Raw genomic sequence first — 11,072 nt, 5'->3', positions numbered from 1 at the left:
GAACTACATCGAACAAAATGAAAAAAATTACAATTTTTTATTGTTATTTTTACGCGCTGAAGGTGTTATATTGGACTATTAACAGTTCCTCATGTGTGATGCAAGTGCTACTTTATTCTGCTAATGCGATTGTTTGTGTTTATTCAGTGAAACTAAAAATGCACTAGCTGCTTCATCACGAGTGGTGTCTGTTCTGCAGCACATGTCTGACAGAGCACCACACCTATCTGTACAAATGAATTCTATAAGTTTGCTACTTTCAACCATCGAAGCGAAAGCAGACTGCCAAAAGAACGTTGCTAAAAACTCCGAAAAATCCGTTTACATATCAGGAAAATGTTCTCCCAAGTAACAGTTTCACGTGTGAACAGCTGAAACATATTGTCAACAGTGGGCTTTGTTTGAGCGCGCGACATTTGGCACCACGACCACAAGTTCTACCAACTCACCCACGCGGGATCATCAAAACTATCCCTCCTTTCCTGTGCTCCGAGGTTCTGGTGTTACTTTTAATTATCGTTTACGCACGTTCTACTTGTCGACAGCACATAGCACGGACTGAATCGAAGTTTTGGTTGATACTCTATCGACACTCAGCATTTGGTACCGATCTGAGTGTCTGACATCTGGAGGTTTGGGTGTATTTATTTATTTATTTATTCAATTTATTTTGTTTCAGGTTGTGCCTATACAGCGATCTCACCAGTGGAACGTCATTTCTAACGACACGAACGTAAGGACAACACAACACCCAGTCCCCGAGCGAAGAAAATCTCCGACCCGGACGGGAATCGCACACAGGCCTTTTCGCTCAGTAATCAGCAGCGCCGACCGCTCATCCACCGAGACGGACAAACGTTGACTGTCTCACTACCTTCACGAGCAAGTCATCTGACTGCTACAACAGCAGAACACAGATTGATCGGCTTCAAGCGTACAGGTAACACAAGAATCATAACCTAAGGTATGTGTTTGTTAATTCGGCGACTATGAACGACAGAAATTACCTGCGAACACCAAGAAAGTTACTATATTGTCCGCTGTAATATGGCGAAAACCGCAACTCGATATGTTTATTGAATCTGGATGTATGACGAGTGGCCTGTCTTGGCTGCCTCAGCCTACGTAGAGACATTTTAAATTTCAACCCTGAGGTATCTTGCAAGTACCTTATGTAAAGTACTCTGCTTTCCAGTAGATGTCCATAAAAACAGCAGCCTTAGGTTAGTAATATTCTTTGCAGTTTCTTTGTTTGCTCTACAAACATACAAAAAGTGTTAAATATCCTCAGCTGAAATGATTTACCGAAGACATGCAACGGTATAGTAGAACTGTCCTTCCCAGGAAATTTCACACACAGCAGCAAATAAAGCTAATAATAAACATTGGATGGTTCGTTCATTACATCTCTGCGCATTCAGATCTGTTCATGACCTCTGAGAAGCCAGTGATTTTTCATTGGTCTGTTTGGCAAGACAGAAGCAGTCGTCATTGTTGATAAGGCTCGGCCAAGTCTCTGGTTATAGTTGACTGAGATTTATGGAGAGCTTAGCTGTTTGACAGTGGATCCAGATAGGTTTCATAGCAGTCTTTGTCAGAACGGTACCGCTAAGAAAGAAAAACTGAGCAATGAGAGTTCTACTAAAACACTTCTAACCATTACGTTCAGCAATTCTAACAGTTCTAAAAAGATTACCAAGGGCTCCATTCCTCCGTTCACAATGGCGACGTAGTCTCTCGTTCAAAATGTTCTACCTTTTGACATTCGAAGGACTGTATACCTATTGTGTACTATCCCCGTTTGGTCGTTTAGTTTCTCAGCTTATTTCGTGCGTTATCAGTGATTCCAAGAACAGTTTAACTTGACTGAAGCGCTAATTACGCTTGATTCTACATCTACATGCATGCCCCGCAAGCCACCGCATAGTGCGTGATGGAGTGTACGTTGTATCAGTATTGGTCTCTTCCTTTCCAGTTCCATGGAGCTAGAGAAAAAACGAGTGTTTATATACCTACGTACGAGCTCTAATTATCTTATCTTCGTTGTCCTTACGCGAAATGTACGTTGGCGGTAGTAGAATTGTTCCGCCGCCAGCTATAAATGCTGGTTCCCTAAATTTTCGCAGTAATGTTCTGCGAAAAGAACTTTGTCTTCCTTCGAAGTAAGCCACAGTAGTTTAGCTTTCTGGTTCCCTGAAAAACTCATTGGAGAGCATTCTGAGTGACATGAAGGCATCCGCCTCTAAGTGGCACGACGTAAAAATGATGCTGGCTGTTTGGTAATAAATTGGTCACTAAATTGGTTTTTCTGTTTCATTAATTACATCATAATTTTAATATTTGCCGCAACTTAAAAACTTTTCTTTCATTTCGAAATGTTCCTCCGTATCATTCTCGGAGAGGACGTGGCGTGACGCGAAGCGGTCGGAATCCACAGACTCTCAGCAATGTCCGGCACGCCACACAAATTACGTAACGTATTCCTCCGAAGATTAGCTAGGAAACGTTTATCAGCGGACTTGAAACAATTTTCTGAACTGCTACGCTTACAAATTAGTCTTAATAAGGGTCGCTAGCCTCGTTTTGACCCTCAAGATTACTAAAAAAAAGGACATACAACTATCTAATTATTTTCGGAAAGGAACCGAATTCAGATTTGTTGACTGGAAAAGTTCATCGGTGTCAATACTCCGACTTCAGTTGAAGCCTAGAAACTTCATAGACAATCTCAAGGAAAATAAAAGAGGACTACAGTTCATAGTCATCGGATCAGTCGCCTCGGAGGTTACAATGAAACGTAAACTCTGTAAAATTTATAGATACACATTGGAGTAATTTTCCTTTTCTTTATTTCTATTTATCAGTTCCACTGCAACTGTTATTAAAAATTTACGTGTGCATTCTTGGTGTTTCACTTGTGTGTTGCGAAATAGATAACTATTTTTACCAAAAACCATAAATGGTGATAGTGAGTACACATGAACCACTCCAATCATTATTTCATTGTTACTGCGGCAATTTAAATAAGCTTTTTAAACGGCAAACTGATTATCGAACGACGCGGGTATGGAAATATCGCGTGTGGTAAAGAAAATATCACCTTTCTGGTGAAAAATCATAAAGGTATGGTTTTTGCAAGTGAAGTCCCAATTTACTACCGCAAATGTTAGCAATCGGATGACATAATATCATTATGTTTAGGGATCACTTGATAGCGAGGTTGCTGAGCTGATTTCAGATTTCAGCTTCGGTATATACAGACTTAACGACACGTCTTATCCCCGGAATTTGAAAAATCACTCACGCAAAACTAAACAAAAAAGCATCTACTTTGCTCCGAGAGAAGCGTGCTCTTTACCGGAAAGCAAATAATCGACAATTTTAAGAGCTATACTTCTTCAACGACTACCGAGAAAATGCGCCTTCTGTACCAGCAGCTATTAAATATTTATATCCCGAAGCAATGGCTTCTACCGCCTACATAAGCTTAGAGATTACGACGCCCAGTCAATTCGTATGTAGTACATCTCGTCTCCATCTCAAGATGACGGACTTTCCATATGGAAAGACAGCTTTCGGAAATAACGACCCAGATTCAGAAACTACGAACTAGGACATTATTGAAATCACCATGGTGTGCATAGGATTATTCCGTGTCCTGGTATCATTATAACTTCAAACTGAACGCGAAGAAGTGCAAACCCCCTGTTGATTTATTTTTCAACAGTCCGCGAACCCTAGGACGGAAAACTATTTTAAAAAACGCACTTTATTGACTTCGATTAGGCCTCACTAAGCCTGTTTCTTTTACCAAACACAGTCTGAAGGCGGCTACCAGCTCCACGGTCTATTATGAGACCTGTGTCTAGCGAGCTGAAGTGCTATATCTAAATAGCAACACTCTCCAAGAAAAGCTAGAAGATGACTGATCGTAAATCCCTGTCCACATATGGGAAGGCACTTAAGAATAAATTCTCGTAGGTTTCTGTAGTGGCATAATATCTCTGATTAATTAATGGTTTGATAATTAATGGTTGCTAAATACCGACTCAAAAATGTTTAACACTTTTAAATATCTCCTACTGCTAAGAGGGCACGTTAGTACGCCCCTGCCGCAGGTGCGGCGGTGGCTAACATCTCGATTGCTACAACTATCAATAACAGCAAACACACAGACGGGAAAAAATTACAATACCCAGAAGGAGTTGCGCGAAATTAACGAAAGTTGGTAAGCGATTTTCTACGTCTGAAAGATGTCCATTTAAATTTCGCGCCAGTCGCATAAGTGCGGCGCTAGTAGCGACACTATGGGGATGCATATCAGGTTCGCTCTAAATGCACACTATAACTGTCGTGAGCGTTAGTTACCTTTGAGGTTGGAAGTGGTGAGTTGATGTTAGCCAAGGATGCCTTTAAGATGGCAAAGACAGCATTATCAAGACCTCACTGATATAGAACGAAGTCACGTAATAGGGAGCGAGAAGCTAGATGTACCATCTGCGATACTGCAGAAATAATTGGCAGGAGTGTAGCCACTGTGCATGATGCAGGGGTAGTCATGAAAACCTACGGTCGCTAGAAGACTGGGCTTTGGACGGCCAAGCAGCACTACCGAGGGGGAAGACCATCCATCGTGTTCGGCTATGGCTCTGTCGCATTGTACTGCATTTGCAACAATAACTTGAGCAGCAGTTGGCACCACAGTGACACAACGAGCTGTTACAAATTGGTTATTTCAAGGACATATCCGAAACAGACGTCCTGTTAAGTGCATTCAATTGACCCCAAGCCACCGCCATTTGCGACTTCCGTGGTGTCAAGCGAGAGCTCATTGGAGGGCAAGGTGTTGGTCTGTTGTGTTTTCTGATGAAAGCTGGTTCTGCTTCGGTGCCAGTGATGGCCGTGTGTTTCTTAATAGGGGGCCAGACGAGGCTCCGCAACCAATCTGTCTCCATGCTAAATGCACTGGACCTACACCTTGAAGTTATGGTCTGGGGTGAGATTTCGTATGACAGCACGAGCACTCTCGTGGTTTTCCCACGCTCCCTGACTGAAAAACTGTACGTCAGTCTTGTGATTCGTCCTGTTGTGCTGCCATTTATGAAAAGCATTCCAGGCGGTGCTTTCTAACAGGATAACGTTCGCCCACGTAGCGCTGTTGTAACTCAGCGTGCTCTAGAGAATGTGGGCACGTTTCCTTACCCTGTCGATCACCAGATCTGTCTCCAATCGAGCACATATTAGACATCAATGGACGATAAATTTAGTGTCATACACAACCAGTATTAACCGTTCCTCTATTGACCGAGCAAGTGCAACGGTCATGGAACTCAATCCCATAAACTGACATCCGGCACCTGAACAACACAATGCGTGTTCGTTTGCTCGCTTGAGTTCAGCTGCTGGCTGTTATACCAGTCATTAATGCACCAGCATTTCTCATTTGCAATGGATTATCTCGCCCTTACATTTACCTGTGATCTTGCAATGTTAATACAAACGTTACCTAGACAAATGTATTCCCGAAATTTCATTACACCACATTTCCTATTTTTTGAGATTGCTATTTTTTCTCCGTCCTTACATGTATATTGAAAGAGGCGACGTAAGTTTCCAGGAGAAAAGTTGCCGCGTGGGGTCGCAAGAGGCGGAACCACCGTGTCATATCTGATGTGCTGCTTACTCGAATAAAAGTCGGATAGCGGGCAGCATGTCTCTTATTCTGGGACATATGACATGTTTATCATCTCACCGCTGTGCATACAAAGACCTGGTTTGTTTCTGGATTATCTGGTTTTCACTGTTCATATACCTTCAGCGCGTAGCTCTTCTCGCTGTGTATTTACTAATAGGGACCACTGAGTTCTACGGCTACTACACGGCATTAAGCGCCCTTGTCGACTATTGTTGAGAACTTCCATTACACTCATTTGCAAAGATCAACGAATTAATGGTCTGTTAAGAAACGAAGAATGCAAACAAACATCACCCATGGTGCATGCAGAGCTCGGGAACAGATTTTTTTGGAGCCATGAGCCATGATGTGCCAATTCTGATCGGTGGCAGTTGATGTAGCAGATGGCTGGCGGATGATTTTTATTGGAGTGTGTTGTGGCGACTGTGAAAATCGCTGGTGATAGGAAAAACGATCGGAGGTGATCGTGAAAGTGTTTTAGAGAACAGGATGTTCACGTATCCTGGTAAAAAAGGCCGATACTTTTTTGTACAATAATGGTTATGCGTAAAACCCAACGATCATTGCTTAGTGGTTGGTTGTTGTGGTGACCGTGAAAATCGCTGATGATAGGCAAAACGATCTGAGGTGATCGTGAAAGTGTTTTATAGAACAGGATGTTCACGTATCCTGGTAAAAAAAGTCGATACTATTTTGTACAATAATGGTTATGCGTAAAAACCAACGACCATTGCTTAGTGGTTGGAAGAAAACAGAGTGGAATTTCTTAACTGCACTGCTCAAATCGTGACGTGCATAGCTCGAGGACGTTATACGAGTCAAACGTTGCCAATATAACGCCAACAAATATGTTTTATTCAACAGAAAAATAAATTTAATTAATGCCATATATTGGGAATACATTAAGAAAGCACAATGTTATACTGTAAGTTTGTTTATTTCGTTAATAATTTTAAATACTGTATAACTTTTATTTACGCATTATAAGAGTTTTGTTTTCTATCAAATACTGCACCGCCATATTAGTAAGGAAGAAGACCGCTTGAGGAAAGGATGGACAGCGATCCTGTTGCAAGGGTTGTCCTGGTATTCGCCTGTACTAAAGGAAGTAAATTACACACAAGATTTTTAGTATATCATTCTTGTTGCGAAAGTTACTGAAACCAGTCCTTGCTGTCTGTGCTAGCGAATTGCTATACCTGTTCTTAAACAAGTCAGCGAATCTTAAAGCCATTGCTGCTGAAGAACGGTTCACAGACGAGTGCAAAGCGGTTACAGATCCTGCTCTGCAGCCCATCGTATGATACTCGACTCGAATATGTTATCTCTCTAATGAAAATAACAAAAGTGGCTTTCTTAATGGACCATTTGTGGACAGACACTGCATTTCGCAAAGGCCGGGTTAACTGTACTCTGCATTTGCAAATTTTTGGGTTAAAAGCGCTCACGAAGAGCGCCACAGGTGTCCTTGAGCCAACAGGTGTTCACCAAGTCGGCATCCTAATGAACCAATGGCCGGAACTGGTTCTCGTTGTACCGACCAGGAACAAACTCGCCGCGCGGGATTAGCCGAGCGGTCTCAGGCGCTGCAGTCATGGACTGTGCGGCTGATCCCGGCGGAGGTTCGAGTCCTCCCTCGGGCGTGGGTGTGTGTGTTTGTCCTTAGGATAATTTAGGTTAAGTAGTGTGTAAGCTTACTGACTGATGACCTTAGCAGTTAAGTCCTATAAGATTTCACACACATTTGAACAAACTCCTCATCGGTGACCACTGACTGCGGAGTGACGATTAAATCTTTAAACAGCTTCTGTACTATTAATGTCTGTAGTATTAATACTGACGATAGCAAGTGCGCAAACTAAAACTGCACAGGAGTAGTTCAGAAATGAGGAATTCGGAAACCGTCATTATTTAGGAAACAAATGAAATCAGGTGACACAAAAATAAAGTTCAAATGCTTCAAATGTCTCTAAGCGCTATGGGACTTAAAATATGTCATCAATCCCCTAGACTTAGAACTACTTAAACCTAACTAATTTACGGACATCACACACATCCAGGCATGGTTCGAACCTGCGACCGTAGTAGCTGCGCGGTTCCGGACTGAAGCGCCTAGAACCGCTCGGCCACAGCGGCCGACACAAAAATAATCAAATTTTGATGTATGTGATTCACTTGCAACTGATTAAATATTACTCATGCCGGAGGTACTGACAAAAAGTATATAATAAAATAAGCAATGTTGAGCAAAAAAGTGCCTTACGAACCCAGACTGTGAAAAGATGGCTACAAAAATAAGTACAGTACTTACAACGAACCAATGTCCGGTACACAATTGTGAATGATTCACTGAGAATTACAATTCAATCGACTTGGGGATGAAACCACTTTCTCTGGCACTGAATCCTTTAATTGCTTTCAGGCGACAACCGTACCAGATTATCATCCGTTATCCAATTACTGCAATTAAGAATGACATGAGCATTAAGTACATAACAATAATCTGAGACGTACACTGCTGACGGTATACGTTCTTAATAGTCCCTACATTCTACAAAATGGCTGCATGATAAAGGTCAGCTTATCATTTAACAGTGAAGAAATAGTTTTTGCAACAGTCAACGTGGCTTCCTCCTAAGGAGTTTATCGAATCATAGTACTCTCGAAGTCCGCGGCACCAAACATCGAGAAATGTTTGCAGAGATACACTATTAAGACAGAAGATTACAGATACCCTTTTAGGGTTCGTCTTGAAGAACGCTAGCAAGTAACCAACAGTATACACAGGGCGACCGAAATAAATCTCGCCCGAAAAATATCTATAAGTTATTAACGAAGAGGAGAACTACCCATCACAGAAAATGTGATGGAAAGCGTGTTTTCGATGCAGCATTCGTCTGCTGTCACGTGTCTGCGCAAGTGCATCTATCGCACCCTCTGTCCCGACTACTTCGCTGTGTCATTACGTTTGAGAGAGTGAGAGAAGCAGCAGCTGAATGCGACATAAAATGGTGTACACGGTAAAACAGCGCGTGTCCATTGTCGAGCGTTCGTGGCGCACAATTGGTGGAAAACGTGTGCGTAAATGTTTCTGCAAGAGTTTAAGGCTGGAAGCGTTTTGCCAAAACCGCCGTCAAAGTTTGCAACCCAACACAGTGGCAAAATCGCGCGAAAAGGTCTCGGTAACGAATGAAAGCCGCAACTGTTCGAAAAGAGTTCGAACACAAGAAAACATTTATCCATTGAAGGAAAGGCTCCAATATAACCCTATGAAATCTCAACACCATTCATCTGTGCAAATGGGAATTAAGAAGTCGTCGTGTTGCAACATTATCGAAAGGGACCTGCATCTGCATCCTTACAAATTTACTGTTGTGCATGAGTTAAAGACTTCAGAAGTATGTTGGTGTGTTTAGTTCTGGCAGTGGCGTCTGACTGAAGCGGAATCAGGGAATTTGTATGCTCAGATTTTCATTTCTTCAGATGAGACACAGTTCAGCCTGTCACTGCATGTTAACTCACAGAATATGCACCAGTATGCATCTCAAAATTACTCTGAAGTCCGCATAGTAACAAGATTCTTTCACACAAATATTAATGCTGGCTGATACATCCAGAATCTTTTTAAACCGTATCTGGATCAACTGTCGGTAGATGATCGAGTTTATACATTTCATCAAGACGGAGCCACAGTACACACGTCTTTGACAACCTTGTTACGAGTGCATGAGATGTTCGGTGCGGGGAGGACTAATCTCTCTCCCTGCAACTTTTAACAATATGGCGAATTGAAGGATTTTTCATTCAAATAATGCTCACATACTGGGAGAGCTTCTGTCCCCCAGACAGTGCTAGTAGGCTTTTAAAACAACAAAACGGTAACAAACATCTATATAATTTATTAGGAATGCATATGGTGAATACTTTAAATCCAGAATTACATTACGGACTGTTGATGCTGGGAGATCATCCAACTTGTGAGAACATCCATCATTCTTCTTTAGAAGCACGAAAGCCTATTATATATGCAAGTACAACTTGCGATCTTCTTCATCACTGTTGTAAGAGTTTGTAAAACGTAAAAGTTATACCTTTACTTACAGTCCAGCGATCTAAAGAATAATAAGGCAACTGGAGGAGATGGTATAGCAGCCGAGATGATAAAGCGGGGAGGCAACAAAGCAATGGCCAACATGGCCAACATAATCCACCAGATCTGGAGAACAAAGAAGTTGCCAGAGGGATGGAAGAATGGAATTGTAGCACCAATACATAAGAAGGGGGACAAGAGAGATGCAAACAATTACAGAGGAATATCGCTACTAGAGGTCGGATACAAGGTGCTGTCAAAACTATTGCTCAAGAGAGTAGAGGAACAGGTAGTAAGTACAGTTGGCGACTACCAAGAGGGCTTCAGAAAGGGAAGAGGTTGTATAGAACAGATATTTATCCTGAAGTAGCTGCTAAAAGATAGGGCCTTAAAAAACAAAAAGACAGTAATAAACTTCGTGGATTTCACTCTTGTTAGGATCCTGAAGAACAGAGGACTTGATGGAACTACACAATAACTCATAAAAGAAATTCTGACAGATACAAAAGCAACCGTGAGATGCAGAGGAGCACTGTCAGAAGAATTTGAGATCAAGACTGGTGTTAAACAGGGAGATTGATTGTCACTACTGTTGTTCAACATAACAGTGGACGAAGTGATCAGGCAGTGGAGAGCAATAAACGAGGAAATGGGAATACCAAAGACCCATGTGGGGGACAAAAAGGACAACAGGGCTCACGTGGACTCCCTAGCCTTTGCAGACGACCTAGCAATAGTAACTGAGACGGAAGAAAACGCGAAGACTCAATTCGACAACTTAAGTAAGGTAGCCAGAAAGGTGGGACTGAGGATCGCCTATAACAAGACAAAGACATTAAATACCACTGCAGAGTGGGAAACACTGGAAATCACTGTGCAAATGGTGGACAAATTTAAGTATCAGGAAGAATTTATAACTGGAAGGAACAGGAGCAAGGAGAGAATAGCAGAGAGAATAAAGAAGATGAGGTCAGCCTTCTGTATGACGAGACAGGTATATAATAAAAAGAATATATCCACAGAGGCAAAGATAAGCCACTACAAGGCAACGGTGAGGAATGTAGTATTATATGCTGCTGAGACGATGACACTAGGAAGAAATGGGGCAGAACAACTAAAGAAATAAGAGAGAAAAATACTGAGAAAAATAGTAGGTCCCAAAAGAGGTGGAGAGCAGTGGATGCGAAGGTTTAGGGAAGAATTGTACCGGAATATGAGAACAATATCCAGGGAAACAAGACTCAAAAGGGCAAGGTTTGCTGGACATGTAGTTAGAATGAGTATGGA

At 42.0% G+C, this 11,072-nt stretch overlaps 1 protein-coding gene across 1 annotated transcript in view; it reads left to right on the top strand.

The window, feature by feature from the left end:
• The first annotated feature begins 679 nt into the window (after positions 1–679).
• The window catches only part of LOC126475430 (uncharacterized), a 122,924-nt gene continuing 112,531 nt past the window's right edge, over positions 680–11,072 (top strand). The window contains exon 1 of the mRNA XM_050103280.1: positions 680–940. The gene's annotated coding sequence lies outside the window, so the exon portion shown is untranslated. The remainder of the gene's footprint in view (positions 941–11,072) is intronic.

This window comes from Schistocerca serialis, chromosome 4 (genome assembly GCF_023864345.2).
Source record: "Schistocerca serialis cubense isolate TAMUIC-IGC-003099 chromosome 4, iqSchSeri2.2, whole genome shotgun sequence".
Lineage (NCBI taxonomy): Eukaryota > Metazoa > Arthropoda > Insecta > Orthoptera > Acrididae > Schistocerca > Schistocerca serialis.
This window is presented reverse-complemented; position numbering and strand designations above follow the sequence as displayed.